The sequence below is a fragment of the Alexandromys fortis genome, unplaced genomic scaffold (assembly GCF_014885135.2).
Source record: "Alexandromys fortis isolate MF-2015 unplaced genomic scaffold, M_Fortis_MF-2015_v1.1 scaffold_111, whole genome shotgun sequence".
NCBI classification, from domain to species: domain Eukaryota; kingdom Metazoa; phylum Chordata; class Mammalia; order Rodentia; family Cricetidae; genus Alexandromys; species Alexandromys fortis.
Window position 1 is genome coordinate 3,113,918 of NW_026067996.1, and position 20,977 is coordinate 3,134,894.

Below are 20,977 nucleotides of genomic sequence, written 5' to 3' on the forward strand. Positions count from 1 at the left end.
GGACAATCTGCTATAATAAATATGTTTATTTAATCTAAAGGGAAAACTGAACCTTAGAGCAATTAAATAAATTGCCCAAAGACACAACAAAAAACAACCAGAGTATCCCATTTTAGCCTCTAATAATACAAGAGCCATGCCATTGCAAATGAAGGTTTCGTGTTTGTGTATGTATAGTATATGCATATGCTCATGTGTACATGTGTGAACAAGTGTGTACCTGTGTGTGTGTGTGTGTGTACATGAAGAGGTCAGACGTCAATGTGAGTTATTTTAGATTGCTCTCTACCTTAGATTTTGACACAGGATCCCTTTCTGACCTAGGAGTTCACTGTTCCTCTAGGCTGACTAGCCAGTGAGCTCCAGGGATCTACCTGTCTCTACCCCACTCACCCCAAACTAGAACTACACTACTGGAAATACACCACACTGCTTTCGCTGCTCGGGTTTTGGTGCTCTTCCAGATGTCCTGGGTTTGATTCCCAGAACTCACTCAAGAGCTTACAACTGTCTGTAATTCCAATTCCATGGAATCTCGTGCCTTCTCCTGGCTACTGCAGGCACCAGGCATGCGTGTCGTAGGCAGACATACTTGAAGGCAAAAGCTCACATACAGAAAACAATTTTTTAAAGTTAGTAATTTAAGAAAATACTGCTCAAGTCTGGAAGTCTAATTCAAACTTCCCTTAATAACAAGGCAAACATACACTAAGTTTTTTGACACTATCACACAGAACCATAAGCTTCTTCAGTATGAAAATAAGGCAGAAGGAGAAATTAACTTCAAATTCAGTATTATATCTAACACAACATACATATCCGCTTTATTCTTGAACCAAGTGATGTTCTGTATTGATAAGGTTTTCACTCATTTGTCTGGACAGTTTACACTTTACCAAATTCTATTCTCTAGATACCTTAATAAAAATTTATCATTCCAAAGGAATAGTCAACAAGCAAATATGGAAAACTGGTTATACAAAAGTAAGTCAATCATACGAGGTTCTCATTCCGGCTAAGGGGGAATAGAGCTGAGCTCAGTCTTTTTTTTTTTTTTTTTTTTTTGTTTTGTTTTGTTTTGTTTTGTTTTTTGAGGCAGGGTTTTGCTGTGGCTTTGGAGCCTGTCCTGGAACTAGCTCTGTAGACAAGGCTGGTCTCGAACTCACAGAGATCTGCCTGCTTCTGCCTCCCGAGTGCTGGGATTAAAGGCGTGAGCCACCATCGCCCGGCTTCTGAGCTCAGTCTTAAAAGCACTCTTTGATTAGTCCTGTCGACACACACGGGGCTTCATTATGTTTCAGGCGTTACAAGTCAAACATAGAACTGTTTCCCTTTTATTCTGGGAATGGCTGCAGAACTCTCTTCCCTTTATGGAGGAGAGTCAGAACTGGCCAGTTGTAGCTCACCTTCAGTATCAAATCTGTCCTCAGTGTCAGCTCCTCCTGTGTCATTCCCTTAACAGCTTCTATGACAACATTGCATGGTTACCATGACAACGCTGCACAGTTACCTGTGCACACTTGTGATTGGTGTTGTTTTATGCGGACTGCAAGTTCCAGAATCAGAGATCATCAGAGACTTGATGCTCCCCAAGCTGCAGATCAATCTGTTTGGTAAAAGTCCCAGAGTTCTCTGGTAAAAGAAACTTCCCTTGGCCAAGCCAGTTGGGAAGCCACCAACTTCCCAAACCCTGATGGCCTTTTGCATCCCAGAAAAGGAAAGCTACATACTACCCTGTGCCAAGAACAAAGCAGAAGGCCCACCTCCTGCCTGAAGGCTTAGGCCTGCTTCTCAGAAAATGTGCTTTTCCCTGGGCCCTATCTGGGAGTGGCCTGGGTCATGACACTGTATGGATTTAGAGACTCATTAGACTGCCTTCCTTGTCTGTAAACCAAGCGCAGTTGCTTCACCTCTCCATGCCCCTTCATCTCCTCCCATCCTCCTTCTAATTCCAGGCCACAGAGCAAGTAGATTTTCTTCTTTCTCAAGAGAAAAATTTAAAGCCATGGGAACAAGCCCAAAGCATTGCTGGGAACGTTCAGTGGGAAACCACGAATGAGTAAGGCATGAACAGTGCAGGGAAGAGTAGGAAAGAAAGAGAAGGGACCATTGCCCTTCAGATGTATTTATTTCTAAGAGGCCAGGCCCACAAAATTTCATGAATAAGGACTCCCAAATTGTACCGAATCCTTAACTCTACTTTTAGATCTTTTAAGAGGGCAAAACATTCCCTGAGAGAAAAGACTATCGCTGCTTGTAGGCCACCGTAGAGCAAAACTGTGACCAGCAAGGGGAGGTGGCTGGAGAGGGCTAAGCAGGATAATGCCCGTTCCCATTGAGGGCAGAAAAGGTGACCATGGAATGCAGCACAAGTAATCAGAGATTCGGGACTGCTCTGAAAAGACAGTTTTGATAGCAAGGTGGATGGTGCCTGAGATTTGCCTCTAATATACAACTGCTGAAAACTGAATACTGACTCAACTCTTACTAGCTAGCTCTCTGGCACCAGACAAGATGCTAAATTCTCTAAGACCACACCACTATCTATAAAGCAGAGACATTAGCAGTGGTCCTCACATGGTACTTGTTTGAGGATTAGGGAAGATGATTTTGCATCCAATTACAATTGCTCAGTAAATGTAAGATACTTCTGTTAAATAAATATCTTTATATTGTTGAGATTTTTTAAAGATACAGAATACTATTAAGTGCTCTTGTTTATACAAAAGTTCCCATATTTCAAAATTTGCATATATTCTTACTTATACAAAGAAAACACAAACATAGACACTTTGAAATATATACGATCAAAACTATTAAACACAGGGGACAGAGGTGACTTTCATCTGCCTTAAATACTTGTCTATCACTTGAGATTTATAATCTCTCTAATGAGAATATATTATAATAAAGGAAGTGTGAAAGTATAAAAGGAACAACTCTGACCTTGAAGTACAGGGTACAATGTGCAGTCTAACACAGGCTAGTATGGCAAACGATCAGATGACCCCAACTAAAGCCAGCCTAAATGCAAAAAAAAAAAAAAAAAGAAACCCAGAAAACAAGAAAGCAATCAACCAATCAGCAATAACAAAAATGAAAAACAGAAACACACAAACAAAAAACAACTTGGTGAAACAGAAAACAAGGGCTCCTTGACACAAAATGGGGACAGACAGGAAGCAACAGCACAGCACAGCACAGCACAGCACAGCACAGCACAGCACATATGTTCTTTATGTTGGGAGTAGATGCAGTCTGTCATCCTTTGCCTTGTTAATATGACAAAGTGCTCAGAACTGTCCTGGTGTAGGAGGTCCTTCTGTTTGTGTGTTGCTTTCATTAGTTAATGAATAAAGAAACTGCCTTGGCCTAGTTGATTGGGCAGAACTTAGGTAGGTGGGGACAACAGAACTGAATGCTGGGAGGAAGAAAGGAGAGAGACGTCATGGATCCTCTGCCTGAGACAGATGCTGGTTAGTATCTTTGCGGGTAAGCCACTGCCACATGGCGATATACAGATTAATAGAAATGGATTAAATCAAGATGTGAGATTTAGCCAATAAGAGGCTAGAGATAATGAGCCAAGCGGTGATTTAATGAATACAATTTCTGTGTGGTTATTTTGGGGCTAAGCTAGCCAGGCAGCTGGGACGAACAAGTGGCCCTCACCCTGCAACACTGTCCTCCATGAAGGCAGTGTGCACTCTGTCCACCACCATGCTTGGCCTTCACTTAAGGTGTCTGAAGCCTGAGAAACTCTCTCGTGGGGGGGAAAGGTCAGAGCAGACGAACTAAGGGATCAGGAACTTGGGAAGAGGGAGGCATGTCTGACACCGGGGATTTGAAAAAGCTGCATAGAGACCAACACTTCCATAAACGGCATAATACACATTGCAGTTTGATTGAAGTTCTCCTAGCTGAGGGATAATGCTCCCAGAAACCACCGGTTAGAATGCAAAAAGTCAAATTCCAGGTGTGGCCTACAAAGCCATTGTGGACTGAAGAAGTATTCTGGGAGCTAAAACTTCATTATGAAAAATATAAAGGCCAGCTTGCTGATGCGATTGGGGCTATTGAAACTATTGTTTGACCCACAAAACTGATTTTAATGGAAAAGAACCCATTGCTTTAGTCTGGTTGTGAAGAATATTCCAAGTCTGAGCTTTCAATCAATATTAGACAAATGAAAACAACTTTCGTCTCTGTTACCATTATTATTGCCCATGCTACCCAAGGGCTAAGGTAGACTTCAAGGCCTTAAACCTGTTGAGCAAGCGTTCACCTACTGTGCCGTTCCCATAAAAATTCCCCCATTTTTCCTGGTCCTGAGTATGAAACCCCAGATGTTAAGCACCCTAGGTCAGTGCTGTGTTGTTCAGGCACATTCCCACGTTCATTTCTGGACGCCTTCTGAAGATGCTGTCTGACAAGGTGTAAAGAATCGAAAATTAGATCTGTCATATTTTGATTTCTTCCCAAAACCACGAACTCAAGGTTCAGAAGCTATTTCAGGGCTAAAGGATCCTGTCCTTCACTGGTAATGAATGCCTCAGCTTCTTTCTACATGGACCTCTCCATAGAACCTGTTAATCTTCATTGCCAACTTGAAAGGTTCTAGGATCATTTAGAGAAAAGGTTCTTAATCTGTGGGTCATGACCTTTGGTCAAACATACAAACAACTCTTTCACAGGGGTCACCTAAGACCGCTGGAAAACACAGATATATTTACATCAGAATTCCTAACAGTAGCAAAATTACAGTTATTAAGTAGCAATGAAAATAGGTGGGAGGAGGGGTTCACCATGACATGGGAAACTGTATTTCAGGGCCACAGTGGTGGGAAGGTTGAAAACCATTGCTCTAGGAGACAAACCTCTAGGCATGCCTGTAATGGATTATTTAGATTAGATTACCTGGGGCGGGAAGACCCACTCAAGATGGGATCCTGGACTGAATAAAAAGGGCGAGCAAGGCAAACATTCCTCATTTCTGATCCCCGAGCATGTCCACAGTGGGACACCCGCCTCGAGCTCCCACTGCCATGACCTCACCACCAGCGTGGAAAGTGCCCTCCAATGGTGAGCCAAATGCACTCTTCATTCAGTTTTTGTTTGTTTTTCGAGACAGGGTTTCTCTGTGGCTTTGGAGTCTGTCCTGGATCTAGCTCTTGTAGACCAGGCTGGTCTCAAACTTATAGAGATCCGCCTCTGCCTCCTGAGTGCTGGGATTAAAGGCATGCACCACCACTGCCTGGCTCATTCAATTATTTTGTCTTAACAGTGAGACAGAAGGACAGCTCCTATATTTGCAAGCCTGGCAGCTGGATTTGGTCAAAATGTGGTCTCTGAAATGGGACTTCTTAGGCTTTTTCCACTCATAGCTCCTTTACACATAAGAACTTTCTGTATTACTGTGTATATATAGGTATATAAGATATGAATATAAACCAAACATTTACTAATAATAACCATAGACTTGCTTAAATATAATTATTTTGTATACATATATATTCACAAATGTTTAATAGCACAAGTTATAGAATATCACCTTTTTTCAGAGTTGATCAGTGTTTTGATTTTGTGATCATCAACCCTGAACAGGTTCCTTACATCTATGCAGCACAAGACAGCAGAAACGTGTAAGGCCGCTTCATAAATGGTTGAAAATTCTGCCTTAATCCCAAGGCAAAATTCATCAAATGTTTTAGTTAGTTTTTTTAATGATACTTAAATCAGCAACACAGTGTTATTTAATAGAAAACATTCTAATATAATGTAATCCAAAGATAGCTTCATTTAATACTTACATGCTAAAGAATGACAGTGGGAAAATGTTTAAAATCTTTGTTTTCAAAATTAAATCATGTATTTTCATGAAAGCACAACACACACAAACACACACACACACACATGTCCCACTGCAGATTATAACATACACTGGTCTGGAATCTGAATTTGTTGGCGTTGTGTGGCTTGATGCCGTGCACAGAACAAAGAGTATGTGTTTCAGCTAAATGGATTAATTAATATCAACAGAGTCTTTAATAAATCGGGAAACTTGACACTGTAGCCACTCTTACCTCACAATAACTGCCTCAACACAGACCATAAATTTTGACCAGATATGATGAATTACAATTTTTTTTTTTAAGAAAAATGAGAGTACTCCGTGAGGACTAAACTAGCCAGGCAGGCTCGGGGACATGACATTAAACTGAGAAGTGATGACTAGGAGATACTCAGAGGAAAAACAGGGAGTGGACAGGGAGGTGTCGGCAGGAACAGCATGTTCATAGGCCAGGAGGTAGTAACGAGGCAGAGAACTCTGAATGCTAAATTCCTTGCCTAGTATTTCGGGATTTACTAGAAATCTGAGTCACTTAATGCAGTGCTTAATTATGGAGATAAAGGTCTTAATCATTTATATCAAATTATTTCCTCTTTCACCGCAGGATAAAAACCAAATTGCTTGTTTTCTGGGTACTCAAATCATCAAGGCACTGTGGTGGATAACATTGTAGAAAAGAACTCAGATAGAATAAGAAAAATATCCGAGTTACAGCAAAAGGTAACTAAGGGTCTTACTGCTAAAAGCTCTCGCTGTTTTTAATGTCTAAAATTAAGCAGAATGGGGCATTCTGATCTCAGGGTTACTGATGTTTTACCTAGGCAAATAATTACAACCCCACACTTGGTTATGTGCGTGAATAGTTAACCTTTTTTATCTTTACTTTGAAATAACTTCAAACATAAAAATAAAAACTGCACACAAACAAAGCCGTGGAATGGCCCTTTAAAATAAACCTCGCAATGTTTAACTAGAAGTTACTGACTGTTCCAAAGATGACACTCTGTGCTCTGCCGAAAGAGAAGAAGCCCTCTCTGTGTGTTTTCTTCCCTCCCTCGGCTACAACAATGAATCACCACCATTACCTGCAAAGCTAGACATGTAGGTTGCTGTCTGGGCCAGAAAGGCAAGGCCCCAGTTGGCTGGGATTTAAAATAAGAATGGGGGGGGGGGGAAATGTTGAATTCACAGATTTAATTAAACATGAAAGCTTCCAGGAAGGAAAACGTGTTTCCCAAGTACCACTCACTGCTTTTAAGAACATCTCTCTAGATCTCCATGTCTGAGACACTGTACATAGTACTAGCTTCCTGTTCTGTAGAAAGTATCAGTGTGTCCCACACCAGAAAATCTGCATCCCGTGTCATGAGGATCAGTGTAAAGAAAGCTCCTGTGATTTGTTCAATCTCAGCACACTACTAAAGAGTCTCAGCTTACTGATGCTGTCAGCCTCTTGTGCCCACTGCTCTGTGACTTCCATTAAGCACGGTGAAGGTGAGGTAATGGAAACGTCAGCTCCAAGGGGTCCAAGAACGTGATGACTGGGTGCAGTCCACACTAGCCTTGAGTTACTACGTAAACAACCCTATTCCCTGCCTCTTTCTCTAAACTAGAACCTTCCACCACCAACAAACTGACTCTTGCTATCATGATGCTTCAGACACGCATAGCAAAGCCTCACTCCTTCTGTTCTGGTGACTTAGACGGGACCCCAGCATCCCGACTGAAAAGCTAGAGTCTCATCTCTTTGTGCTGATGGAACTGCGTAACCAGAAAGAAAACGAGAGTAAAAACCCACGATTTATGGTTCCAGAAATAAAAGAAGTTAGCACGTTTCCAAACATCTCTTTATGAAGAGAGATGAATATATATATATCCACTGAGATTCTAAGACATGGGTGGGCTGCTCAACCACTCCAAGATCTAGTCAGTATGTGCAGTTTCACCTAGTCCTGAAGCCCAATATCCACCATCCTAAAAAAGCGTCCAAATGTGAGTCTCGTGGCAGAGGCTGTGTTCGTGGATATAGTGGGACGGTGAGAGGTGAGTTTTACAAACAAAGAGAAAACATATTTTCTGTATAGGGACCGAAATGTGTGTGTGTGTGTGTATGTGTGTGTGTGTGTGTGTGTGTGTGTGAGAGAGAGAGAGAGAGAGAGAGAGAGAGTGTGTGAAAGAGAGAGAGAGGTTTTGTTTGTGAGTGGGAAAGCTTTCCATTTCGCTGCAGAGCGTGTTCAGATAATATTAGTGAGGTGTCCCATTCATCTAGTAGACCAGAACTGGTTTTAATTCTTCTCTGCACTGTTAGGACTTAATAAATTGTTCACAGCAGTATTCCAGAGGTGGTAAGACATCGTTAGAGCTTGGAATATTAACTGTCCCCGACAGGTTCATTTGTGAGGCATTCCCAGCTGGTGGTACTGTTTTGGGAGATCCTTAAACCCTTCAGAGGCAGTGCCCAGCCTGCAGGAGTGGATCAGAAAGGTACATCTCTGCAGGTTGGAGTTCGGTCCCTCGTTGTAGCCACACTGCTTCCTGATCTACTGTGTGACAAGCCTCTGCCACATACTTCTACAGCCAGGCCTTCCCCATCACCATGGCCAGAGAACCTCTGAAGCAGTCATCCGAAGCAAACTCCCACTGCCAAGTTGTTTCTGTTGGACCTTTCAGTAACAGCAGCACAAAAGTAGTGGTGCTGAGATCAAGCACACTCATTGCTGCAGTGTCTGCATTTGCACAGCGTCTGCATGCGCACAGCGTCTGCATACGCACAGCGTCTGCATGCGCACAGCATCTGCATGCGCACAGCGTCTGCATGCGCACAGCGTCCGCATGCGCACAGCGTCCGCATGCGCACAGCGTCTTCATGTGCATGTTGTGGTCCTGAGCAGACATAATGGACAAAGATGCCTTTAGAGCAGTGGTTCTCAGTCTTCCTAGTGCTGCCACCTTTAATGTCCTCATGCTGTGTTGACTCCCAAGCATAAAATTATTTTCTTTACTACTTCATAACTGTAATCTTGCTACTGTTATGAATCATCATTTAAATCTCTGTGTTTTCTGATGGTTCTGGTTGACCCTGTAAAGAGTTGTTCAACCCCCAAAGGAGTCACTCACAGGTTGTGAACTGCTATGTTAAAGATTCATGGGTAAAGGTCATTATGCTCATACAATGTACACAAACACACACACATACACACACATACACACACACATACACACACACATACATACACACACATACACACACATACACATACATACACACACACACACACACATACACATACATACACACACACATACACACCAAACAAACAAACAACACCTTTCTCGTTTTAATTTCCTGTTACGTTTTCCTTCTGTTTGGAAGCTTCAGTACCAGTGCCTTTACTTTGAGCCAAGATGTTCATAATTCCTCCCTAGAGAGAACACTAAAGCAGGCACCATGAACTCGCCTCTCTGTTTGCTAAGATATCCCCTTTAATTCAAAAACAACCCCTTTACTTTGGAAATGTGCTTTTCCTGGCTTTAGTTGTTTGCTTTTAATGTGGGTTTAACATCAACCTATCTGTTTCCGTGGTTGAACTTTTTAAACTTTTAACTTTTTTTTTAACTTTTTAAAAATGAACTTTTGAAACCAGTAGAGAGGATTCTAAATTACTGGTGCCAGTAGTGACCATAGAGATACTGCGTCAAGTCTACTGGCATTTCAGTTCTTACTAGTACCATGATGAAAGGAATAGTTCAGTGCTGTACCACAGAAATACAACCGAAATGGAATTTTTAGAAGAAGAAGCTGCCAAAATTAATTATGGTAATCTACTTTATTTCACCTAATTTATAAAATTATCATATACGCCAGGCATTGGTGGCGCATGCCTTTAAAATCCCAGAACTCGGGAGGCAGAGGTAGGCAGATCTCCGTGAGTTCAAGGTCAGCCTGATCTACAAGAGCTAGTTCCAGGACAGATTCTAAAGTTACAGAGAAACCCTGTCTCTAAAGAACAATAAAATAAAATAATAATTATACTGCAACCAGGGTAAATACAGTAATGACATAACCTAATAACCTCATCATCATCACACAGTTGACCATGTCTAATATAAAACTGGGAACCCTGAAATGCTCCAAAGTCAAAAGCTTTTGAAAATCATGTTAGCTCTGAGCATGTTCAGACTTTCAGTTTAAGTGTGCTCAATCAGTAAGCCGATGCAAATATCCCCAAACCTGAAAATCCGGAAAGCTGAGCACTTCTGGTCCCAAACATTTGGCATAAGGGTTACCCAACTGGGATTAAGTCTTTCAACCTTAGTGTGTATTTTCTATTTATAGACTGTTTCAGTTTAGGGCAGCCCCAGTTCAAGAACCCAACAGCAATACATGACTAACATGTTGGATGGCATAACTATGCTTTAAGAAGTCCAGTCCTGGTGCCACAGCTAACTAGCACCGCCTCAGGAGAAGTTAAGGAGAGAAAAACAAACTTGATTGGCAGAAGGTGGGGAAATTTTTGGTGGCACACACCAAAAGCACGATGATTTCGGCTAACTCTGGCTTTAGAATAGGTAGGTACAGGTGCCATGGAGTAGCCCTAACTGATCTTGTTCATGGATGCAAGGGTGGGGTTTTAGGACAGCATTGAGCCTGTGAGCTCCTGCAGAGACACACACTGAGCAGCGTGCATCTTGCTGCTGCCAAATTTGTCCAGACTTAGGGCTGGGCCCACTGCTGGCTGCCTCCTTCCACCCCTTGCCTGTTCCTCTTTGAAAGCAATTTGCCCTGCAGGCTGTTTATGACGTGTCTCAGGCAGCTGCTGGCTTGGCAGCTTCTAGAGGACCGCAGTGTTTACCAGGCAGGTACGAAACCACAAAAGTTAGCTGCTTTATCAGAGATCTGGGCATTTGGGAGTTGGTGCTCAGCCTTTGCTTAGTTCTGCCACCTTCCTCCAAACAGTCCCACAGACAGGCTCAGAAAGGCTGGTACATTTCCTTGAACTAACACAGCAAAGCAGTGGTAGCTCCCGATCCCTCGACAGTTCTGCTTCTAAGCCGAATGGGACAGTTTAGGGTGGAGAGAGTGACCCGTCACAACCCACAAACTCCTGACAGGCAAAAAAATTCCAGCAAAGAAAAAACTTGGCTCCGTGGTTGGGGAGATTCCAACTTCACACTCGGATCTTCGTGACTATAGACTTTCTACAGTGTTTCCAAGTCAGCCCGAAAGATGACCGCTAAAGACTAGAAAAGACACACATGGTCAGGGTTTATGGAGTGGACTATTGGGTTCAGAATCCAGAGAAAAGAGAGAACTTGGAGGGGCACTGTAGAGCCAGCTGCTAAGTTCATTAATAAATGTCTTTGGGAGAGCACTTAGAAATGCGGGATCATAACATCCAAACAAGAATTTGAACATAACATAGAAACCAAAACCAGATCATATATTACTAATCCTCAAAAAGTCATGCCCCTATCTGTAGAGGTAACTGGAGTTTAACCTTAAAAGCATCACTTAAGGGGCGTGTGTAAGCCCACGGGGTTCCTGATACCCTTTCCTCCCCAACCCTTCCCAGAATGGTCACATGATTTCGTTGTGAATCACAGCACCTGTCTACTTGCCAGAAGTAAAGCTTCCTCCCGCCTTATCATCCTTCGCTGCATCCGCTCTCCTGACCACCTGTGATAAGACATGTCATCCACTCTCCTCAATTCTCTGCCTTCTCTTGATGTCTGACGTCATATGAGAGTATCCAGCCAGGGGTTGTGGAACACACTGGTCCCATCTGAGGAGCTTAAAAAAAAGACAATTTCTGGCCTAACATTTCCTGTGGGTTGGGAAGCCAGGCACAGCTTATCCGACTCATTTGTATTGGGATGTCTCTCAAGCTCAAGGAGGCTCTGCCTCTCCCAGCTAAGGCTGGGACTATTCACAGGCTCAGGGACTGTGGATGGGATTCGGTTTTTTGAGGGCAGTTGGACTGCTCCGTTCCTTGAGATGTGGGCCTCTCTGCATGGATTTCATCAGGGTAGAGTTAGCAAGCAAGGACAGGGAGCAATGCCAACAGTCTTCTGCAGCACAGTCGTGGAAGACTCCTCTCGTTACTTTAGCTACGCTCTTTGGCTAAAGAAAGTACAGCAGCCCTTTGTGAGGAAAGGGGTTTATTCAAGGGTAGTGAGAGCAGGCTGTGCAGTCTGTCCCCGGCAGAAATTGTGTGCCGTGTCTAGTGGCATATCTACTCCCTCTAAATGCCCCAAGAAGGAATAGCCACACTGACGTTCACACTTTCCTAGACTCTTGCCTCTTACACTCACTTCAGAGAATGGAACACTTAAGATGGCAGATATAAGAAGCTGAAGGTTCCCTCTTCTTCTTTGTATACTTAGGCTTTTCACCACAAAGCAACCAGGATGGAGTTCCTGAAACTCAGGTCTGATCATGACAGGCCCCTGCTCAGAATCTTTCTGTGGTCCATGCTGTCCTTAACCCATCCTACCATGGGTCTGGAGGCCTGGTGTCCTGGTCTGGGCTTCCCTGTCTGGTCTTACTGTTCTTACGTCACCTCGAGTTGACTGTGTGTCGTCATCCATGTTTCTACTCTGTGTATTCTTTGTAGCAAGCTATTTCTCTCCCCATCGCTCGATCAAATATCGTCTTCTTCAAGCCTCATCACCCCCAGATAAATGAGCACTCCTCCTCTCGTCTAGAGTGTTCAATGGGGGAGAGAGAACGCCAGCAGTTTATCACTGTCCCGGTTCATCATTTCTGTGATGAAACGCCATGACAAAAGCAACATTGATGGAAGTCAGGACAGGAACTCCAACAGGCCAGGAACCTAGAGACAGGAGCAGAGACGCAGTACCCGGTGCAGAGGCTATGGAGTGTGCTGCATAGTGGCTTGCGTTCCATTGCTTGCTCAACCTGCTTTTTGTTTTTTTTAAATATAGAACCCAGACCACCAGCCCAGAGATGGTACCACCCACAGATGGCTGCAACCTTCCCCATCGATCACCGACTAAGAAAATGCCTACAGGCTTGCCTACAGCCCGACGTAATAGAGGTATTTTCTCAATTGAGTTTCCTTCTACTCAGATGACTTTAGCTTCTGTCAAGTCGACATAAAATCTTCAACACAGTTTATCCCTCTGCCCTTAGTCTCTTGCATTGTATCTGGTGTCAGTCAGCATTATGGTTGACAGAACATTTTGGGAGATGATAACAAAAGTTCCAAAGGCCAAAGGGCCCTGGGTCTCACTAGATGCAACACTTGCTTCTTTACACTCGACTCTTGGCCCCTTCCACATTAGAGGGAAACCCTCCCGAGAAAAGAAAGGGGTGACATCATAGTTTTGGGTTACTACATTTCTAGGGCTCCAAAATGGGTGGAGATGTATTTATACCAACAATGAATAGTATCATTTTTAAATGAAAGACTTAAGAGTTTTGAACAACAACAACAAAAAGATCACGCATTATTCCTGAAAATAGCTCAAGTCAACACAGATTAACATGCAGGATGCTGGGTGTTTTGCATGTAGTCGTCACCCATATCACATTGACAACATTGTAAATATATATCATTATTCCTATTTCACAGATGAGTGGACACAAACCAGGGAGGTACCGGTGCTTATCCACAAAGGAGACAGATAAGCTAGTGTAAACTGAATTGAACCAAAATAAAGATGAGTGCTACAATTTTTGAAGCCTTTAGTATATACCGTACTTTTGCCAGCTCTGAATATTGGTCCTCTCATTTCACCTTCCTTGAAACCATCAAACTCAGATACAATTATCTTTGAATCAAGGTGAAAAAAAATAGTTAAAGAGTTTGTGAATATTGTCTCTGATTATGTAGCTAGAAAGAGGCAAGCATTCATATTCTTTTCCAGTACATATCTTATTGCAGTGACATTTTAATAAAGAATTCGATTTTCAGGTATGAACTATTTTAGCACAAACGTTAGAACTCCAGGCCAATAATAGTGGTGAAGGCTAGCCTTTTATTTTTGATTATTTTCCTAAATAATGACAGTGGCATAAATATTTAGAAGATTTGAAATTATCGCTTTAAGACAAGCAATGAAATATCTTACAGTAAACTTGAACTCTTCTTGTCAGAGAAATCAAGGCTAATTTAAAGCCAGTCATGAAAATGTCACTCGTGCGCATGTACGTCCACGAAGGGCAACATGCCAATATAGAAGGACTTGGGAGCGTTTTTATTTCCTGCTGTCTTGAAAGCAATTACTAAACCATAACTGAGGATTTTATGTCTCCTGCTGGCCTTTCACTTGCATTATGTAGCTGATGGCAGTGACGTTAAATACTGTGAATATCATGGTCTTTGAGAGTGGGCCCCCATACCACATATTTTTCTGTTTCCCAGCTATAGTGTGTCCTCTCTCCCTTCTTAATTCCACACTAGGATCTGATCCCAGGCCTGTCTGGTATACAAACCTGTGTATTACCATCACACAAACCCTTCTCAAGATCTGTTGTTCTACCAATTCAGGCCACTGGATTGAGCACGAAGCCTGGAAAAAAAAGTTGTCACTCACATCTGAAAGTTGTGTACTTGCACAAGGGAAGCCCACAATAGTCTCTCTGGATCAAAAAAAATCATTCCACCAGTTTCTTTGAATCCTTGAGGGGTAATTGAATAGAAAGACTTCCCAAGTTTGAATCTGTCTAGGAGTTGGTAGGTTTGGTTTATTCCTTTGTTTCGTTTCTTTGGTTTTGTTTTCTGACAGGCTGTTTATTATGTAGCCCTATTTGAACTTGAACTCACTATGTGGACTGACCTAGAACTCATAGAGAACAACCTGCTTCCCGAGTGCTGGATTTAAAGCTGTGCTGCCGTGTCCAGTCCAGTGGTTTCAGAAGCAGGCTGCACGTTCCCATAAGCCTGTGTTTCCCAGAGCCATCATAGACCTGTGGCTTTAGGCACGCCGGGGCCAGGGCTTAGAAAGCTGTCTGAACAAGCCCCTGAAGGATTCTGGTGACTAGCCAGACAAAAGTGACCAGTTCTTCTGCTCTGCTAAGCACCTGCTGTAAAACAGAACCCGACCCCATGAAGTCTCTTGCTGTTGGCTTCATAAACCCCAAAAGAATGCCGTGGTGGTAGATGGTGACTGGGTATAAAGAAGTTTGGCCCAAAGCAAGATTTTCTGTTTCTCTAAATAGGTCCATCATTTACCTAGACTCTTGAGTACCTAAACCTACTCTTCACTTGATTAAACCAAGATACACATTCATTGCTGCTTATCTCTGTGAAATGCCTTTCCAAGCATTAAATGCAAGACAAGGATGAGGATAATGGCAATGGTGGTGGTGGTGGTGATCTGAGAAGGAATGTGTTATCTACAGCTACTTTGGGGATATATAGCATATGCGTTATATGATCTTTAAGCTCAGCCGCCCTGGAAGATATGTCTCCATTTTTTCACATGTGAAAACTGAGTCAGAGTTTGAGGTGTTGGTAGGGGCAAGATTCAAATCCACTTTCTAGAGACTCCTACCCCAGTTTCTTATTCTCCGGTGGCTGAGTCATTTTGGATGAATTGCTGAGGCTCTTGGTGCCTTTACCTCTGCATATGTGGAGGGAGAACAACCAATTCATAAGGCTGTTGCTTAAATCCAATAAACTGAAGTATGTGAAACAAAAGCACGGGGCTCTGAAATATCATCATAGTTATTTGGTAAACCATAGTTTCCCAAGGACGTCTTGGAAAATGTTTGCTCATTCTCAGTAAACAGGTTGCAGATAATTTCAGCATTGGCAATTCTCACCGCTCATTAGTACAGTAAAGACGGCAAATCAGCCTGCAGTTGAGCACCGTCTGCTTTACCCCAAGCTAGAGGATAGGATTAGCTAGTATTATTATTTTTTTAATCACTTAGCTTGTACTTTCCATCCGTCCAAGAAAGAAAGGGAGCCCTTTCTGCCTGACTTGGAGTGGAATTACTTGGGTAATCACCCTTTTCCCCTTTGTGCTTGGGAAAGGCTCCTACTGCAAGAATATACCATTAAGTTCTTGCTTTGATTTTGGTTGTTAATCCCATGGCCCAGCTTGACATTGTCTCTTAGCAACCTCCTGTCCTTTTCCCCTTTTCATTCTCGGATCTCTAACAACACTTCCTCTCTCTGGTTTTTCTTCAGCTGGCCTGTGGCTTTCAAGGCCCCTTAAGCCTAGTGTACACAGATAAGTGGGAGCCGAGGGCCCGTGCACATGTTTATGTTAATAGTCGAGGGGAGGAACATGCTGTTCTGGAAGCTGCTTTCCAACTGTCCCATAAATCAGTCAGGAGGAGGGGGAAGGGTTACTATTTTCACAAAGACACTGCCGAGCAGAGCAGCGGGTCTTGGCCATGCGTCAGCGCCCAGCCCCACTTCCCCAGAGCTGAGCTTTCTGTAATGTTGCCTGCGTTCCCCACTGTTCTGTAATGCCACAGGGGTTGACTGACTTCATAGACACAGAGGATTTCCAAGTCAGAAGAGACCTTTGAGATCATCTACGACTCAGTCAAATGGAAACTTCCAGTAAGGGCCTATTCCTGGACACTTTCTCTGGGGATTCAGGGACAGTTGTCCAGACTGGGGCATATGACAGTCATTTAATGACCTTAGGAAGCCCTGACGTAGTGGGGGACTCCAAGGTCCGGAGTGCTGGGACTGAGAGTGACGTGGAGAGCTACCACGGACAGGAGTATTCTCTTCCGCCATGAAGTGCTGTAACCGAGTCCCAGAGCAGAGTGGTGGGAAGATCCAGGCAATGTTTTCTGCAGTGCTGTGCACCCAATCACACGTGGAGACACGCAGATGTGCCCTCACTTTCTCAGTCCATTGGACTTGATGAACTAGATCCTCCTCTGAAGATTTTAGAGACTTAGCAGAAAATCTTTTTAGCAATATTAAAATATATTTTTATGAATTACATCAGTTACAGCAGGTCAGAAAGAACCCCAGTTCTGGAGTTAGAACTGAATCTATTAAATCCGGACTCCATGAAATCCAGTGTGTTAGGGTTCAGGAATCATTGTTCCCTTAAAGTTCCTTGTCCCTGTTTGAGAAGTCTTGGAATGTTTGAGAAATGGAGGCATAATGGTTGGTTAAATTATGGAGGCTCAATTCTTTGTGATGTGTGTGTCTCTGTGTTTATGCATGCGTATATTTTTCTGTATGGTTGCCCACCCATGCACACATGTGAACATGTTCATGACAGTTAGAGGTGAATTTTGAGTATTTTTTTCTATTGACTTCTACCTTATCTTTGGGGATAAGGTCACTAACTGAGCCTGGACCTCGCTGATTCAGCTGGCCTTTGTGACGAGGCACCCCATGAATTCTTCTGTCTCCCCAACACTGGGATTACAGGCATAATATTTGCTACTGGGAATCTGAACTAGGTCCTTTTGTTTGTGAACATGTAGTTTCCCAGGTGAGCCTTCGCCTTAGGCCTACATGTATTCCTAAAGGTACGGACGCCCATCTGTAGCTAGGCTAAGTCTCAGGGAACTGAATTGGTTTCTACAGAAGGACATCAGGTTCCTTACCTACATCATCAATATCAAAGCTTCATGATATAGGATGCAAAGACGTCCTATTCAACACTGTATCCACAGTGGCTGGCATAAAGCTGGCGTTCAATCAATGCTGGTTAAACAAGCAAATGGCTGGATAAGTGACCAATACATATAAAGTACCTGGCACATCAACAAATGTTAGTTTTAACTACTTTTAGAAAGCTGAAGCTTCTTCCCCAAAGAAGTAAAACATCCCAGAATTGAGCTGGGTTCAGGCTTCATTTTTAATACATTCTAGTAATCTACCTTAAGGTTTACGTATGAGTGGAAGGGATGTAGGAAAAGGTGACAGCTGCCTTCCCCACTAGCCGGAAACTCAGGTGACTCTTGCACATCCCCAGCCTCAGGGATGCAAGCGTGCATGAGCACACACACAGTTCCAGATGATGATGTCTGCTGTCATGGAGAGCCTTGTTCTGGGTTTGAGAAAATGTGGAATCACCGGGTGCTTAAGGCCAGTGACAATGATTCTCACTTCCCTCACAAGATAGACTCATGGGAGCATGACAGATCTGTGGGCCGCCACGATGCTCTGATCCCAGCCCTAGTCAACCTGTGAGCCAAACCTCTGACAGTGCCTGAACTTTCCACTGGCCACCCACACGGTGTGCAATTTTGGAGCAGAATGTGAAAAACGAGGTGCCGAGGAGAGGCAGAGCCCACCTGATTGGCTGTGTAGGCACAGGAATCCAGACAGATGGAAGAAGGTTTGTTGTCTTCTTGTAGATTCTAGCTCGTAAATCAAGAAGCTCTTCAGCATGTATTTCAGCTGCTGCGACTAGTGGCGATTCTGCCCCAGAGACACTGGCCAGTGCTCCCCAGGGATTATCTCATTCCACCCTCTGAGCTTGGAAACGGTCACCACCAGTAGCTGTTGCTGTTTTGCTTTCTTTGGGTGGGAAAACAACTTGGTTTGGGGTCAGATACCGTTCAGTCTCAGACTTCATGGGACTGTTTTTGGTGTTGGTCACCTTAGTAGTTTTAAGATGTTGAAGGCCACAGTCTTGCTCAGACCCTGCACTGGGCCACAGTAATGATGTTGCCTATCTTCACTTCCCGGAAGCAGGGGAAGGGTACATAGGTACATTCTTATGTTGTCACCTGGAGCAATTGTCCCTATGGATGCAGTGGAGATGGCCCTGAAAGATGGCAATGGTCCTCTGCCTCTTTATCTTGGTCACCATACCGGACACAAGCCTCCCTCAGATGGAGACATATGCAGGAGCAGTTCTTGTCAGTATATGTGTCTTGATGTCTCCCTGGGCATCTCAAAGCCTGATGTTCTTGCAGTATGGAGGAAGCTTCTCTTTGCTGTTTTCTCCCAGATTCTCTTCTCATTGTGAAAGATGGTAGGCTGCTCTTGCCAGGTTTGCTTGGTCTGCCGTGCTCTGAATCTAACCTGAGAAAAAGAGCATTTTTAGTAGCTTATGGGGGAGAAAACAGGCCAACAGAAATTTCCAAAACTTTACAATCATAGTTCCAGGAAACACCAGCCTTGCATCCATACCTAAGTGACTGCTTGAGTCTTCTCTAGTATATTTTGTAGGTATTGCTTAGCACCTACTATTTGTCACGTTGCTTTCTACTTGCAAAAAAAAAAAAGTGTTAGAGGCAAAGGTCCTTGCCAGTATGACACAGAATGGACATCATGAAACTAAGTCAACTATGTGACCCACCAAACGAGATGGTCCCCTGGGATAGAAACAAGGCAACACCAAAGGGTAGTGAGTTTGGTTGGGAGGCAGCTGTGGCAATAGGGTCTCTGACACAAACTCACAGCCTAGATAGAACAGTTCAGACAAGAATCAGTGATTAAGTCACCTTTAAGGAACGAAGGAAAGATTTTTAAGAGGTTTAAACTATATTGTGGTCATTGGTCCTCTCAAATGAATTAATGAAAAGAAACCTACTGCATATTAAGTGTCACTATATGTTAGGTGCTAGACTGAGTATTTTTTCAGTAGGTTCTCTTGGAATTCTTATAGTAGCTGAAAAACAGTAGCATCCATTTCTCAGATGAGGAAGTTGAGTCTCAACAAGAATAACAGTGAGTGATCAAGATTATTCAGTTAATAAGTGATGTGTGGCTGGGCTGTAAACTCAGGTCCGACTCCTCTCTGTTCTTTGGACTGCCACTCTCCTGCCCTTCCTACAACTGAACTACCTTTCCTCCTATCTGGCTGCCCCTTTATGCTGCCGACCTCCTGCCTTATAGCACCTTGCCCTTCCTTGTTCCTTCTTCTGTCCTGGATAGATGAGGATTAGAAAGCAAGGAAGAACTGTGCACAGTCAGTCCTGACTTGAGTGGTAGGCCTTGTTTCACTCCTTGAGAGACAAGGTGGTCTGAATCTGTGTGGTTGCTTACTTTTCTCCCTGTTCAATCTTCTTGAGCATGCCCTTTTGCAGCATGGTGCTAATGGTTTTGTTCTTTTTGAGGCAGACAACTGATGTGGGATGTCCTTCTGTATATGTGTTGCGTTTATTAGTTGATGAATAGAGCTGTTTTGGCCAATGGCTTAGCAGAGTAAATCCAAGAAGAAAATCCAAATATATATATGAAGAGAGAGAGAGAGAGAGAGAGAGAGAGAGAGAGAGAGGAATCAGATAGAAGCCATGTAGCTACTGAAGGAGAAAGAATCCAGCCAGTCGCCAAGGAAGCAAGACATTTAGAAAATGAGGTAATGCCACAGCCTCATGGCAATACATAAGTTAATAGAAATGAGTTAATTTAAGATGTAAGAGATAATTAGGAATATGCTGGAGCCACTGGTCTAACAGTGTTGTAATTAATATAGCTTTGTGTGATTATTCAGGTCTGAATAGCCAGGAAACAAAAGCGCAGTCTCTGTTTACAGACAGCTAGTGTGGAGAAGCAGTTCCCAAGAGCAACACCTGAAAGCCTCTGAAAAGGAGGGAAGATGTATTTGGGCTTACAGTTTAAGAAGCTACAGACCATATTCAGCTCGTTCCAATGTTTCTGGGCCTGTGGTAAGATGGAATGTCACAGTGAAAGAGTACAGTTGTCACCTCATGGATGGTGACAAAGCCCCAAGAACACGCTCCAGTAATTTGCTTCGTCCAAGCCAACTCCACCTTCTAAATTTCTCCCATTCCCAATAAGATCAACACATTATAAAGCCATCAGTAGCCGGGCCCATTGATGACTGTGGAGTCTTTGTGCTCCATTCAGTAGCACTATCAAACTGGAACGTTTTCTCAAAGTTTGTTGTTCTCAGTTCCCCACGACAAATTCTCTTCTGCTAATGAACAGCAGACTCCCAGGCAGCAAAGGTAAGAAGTTAACTTATCATCTTTCTAGGTGCTCATGAAGAACCAACTGTTCCCAAACTCGATAGCTTTTGACTTGGCAAGTATGGCTCAAATGGTCTCCCCTAAGTCTGGCCTCAGCTACTTGTACTGCAATTCTTCTTCCCCATGGGCTCGCAGAGCCATACAATGTAGGAGGACTTTGCCTGCCAAATGTAAGTGTTCTCAGACAGCAAGTGTGTTCTATCTCCCTACAGCCTCATGAGAACATTCAT

The 20,977-nt window shown here is 43.3% G+C and overlaps 1 long non-coding RNA gene across 3 annotated transcripts in view; it reads left to right on the forward strand.

Annotated features, from left to right (window-relative positions):
• Positions 1-20,977, forward strand: part of LOC126512471 (uncharacterized) — a 296,711-nt gene that overhangs the window by 264,822 nt on the left and 10,912 nt on the right. For all 3 annotated transcript variants that reach the window (XR_007595051.1, XR_007595052.1, XR_007595050.1), the window contains one exon: positions 12,797-12,909. This is a non-coding gene — a long non-coding RNA (uncharacterized lncRNA). The remainder of the gene's footprint in view (positions 1-12,796; positions 12,910-20,977) is intronic.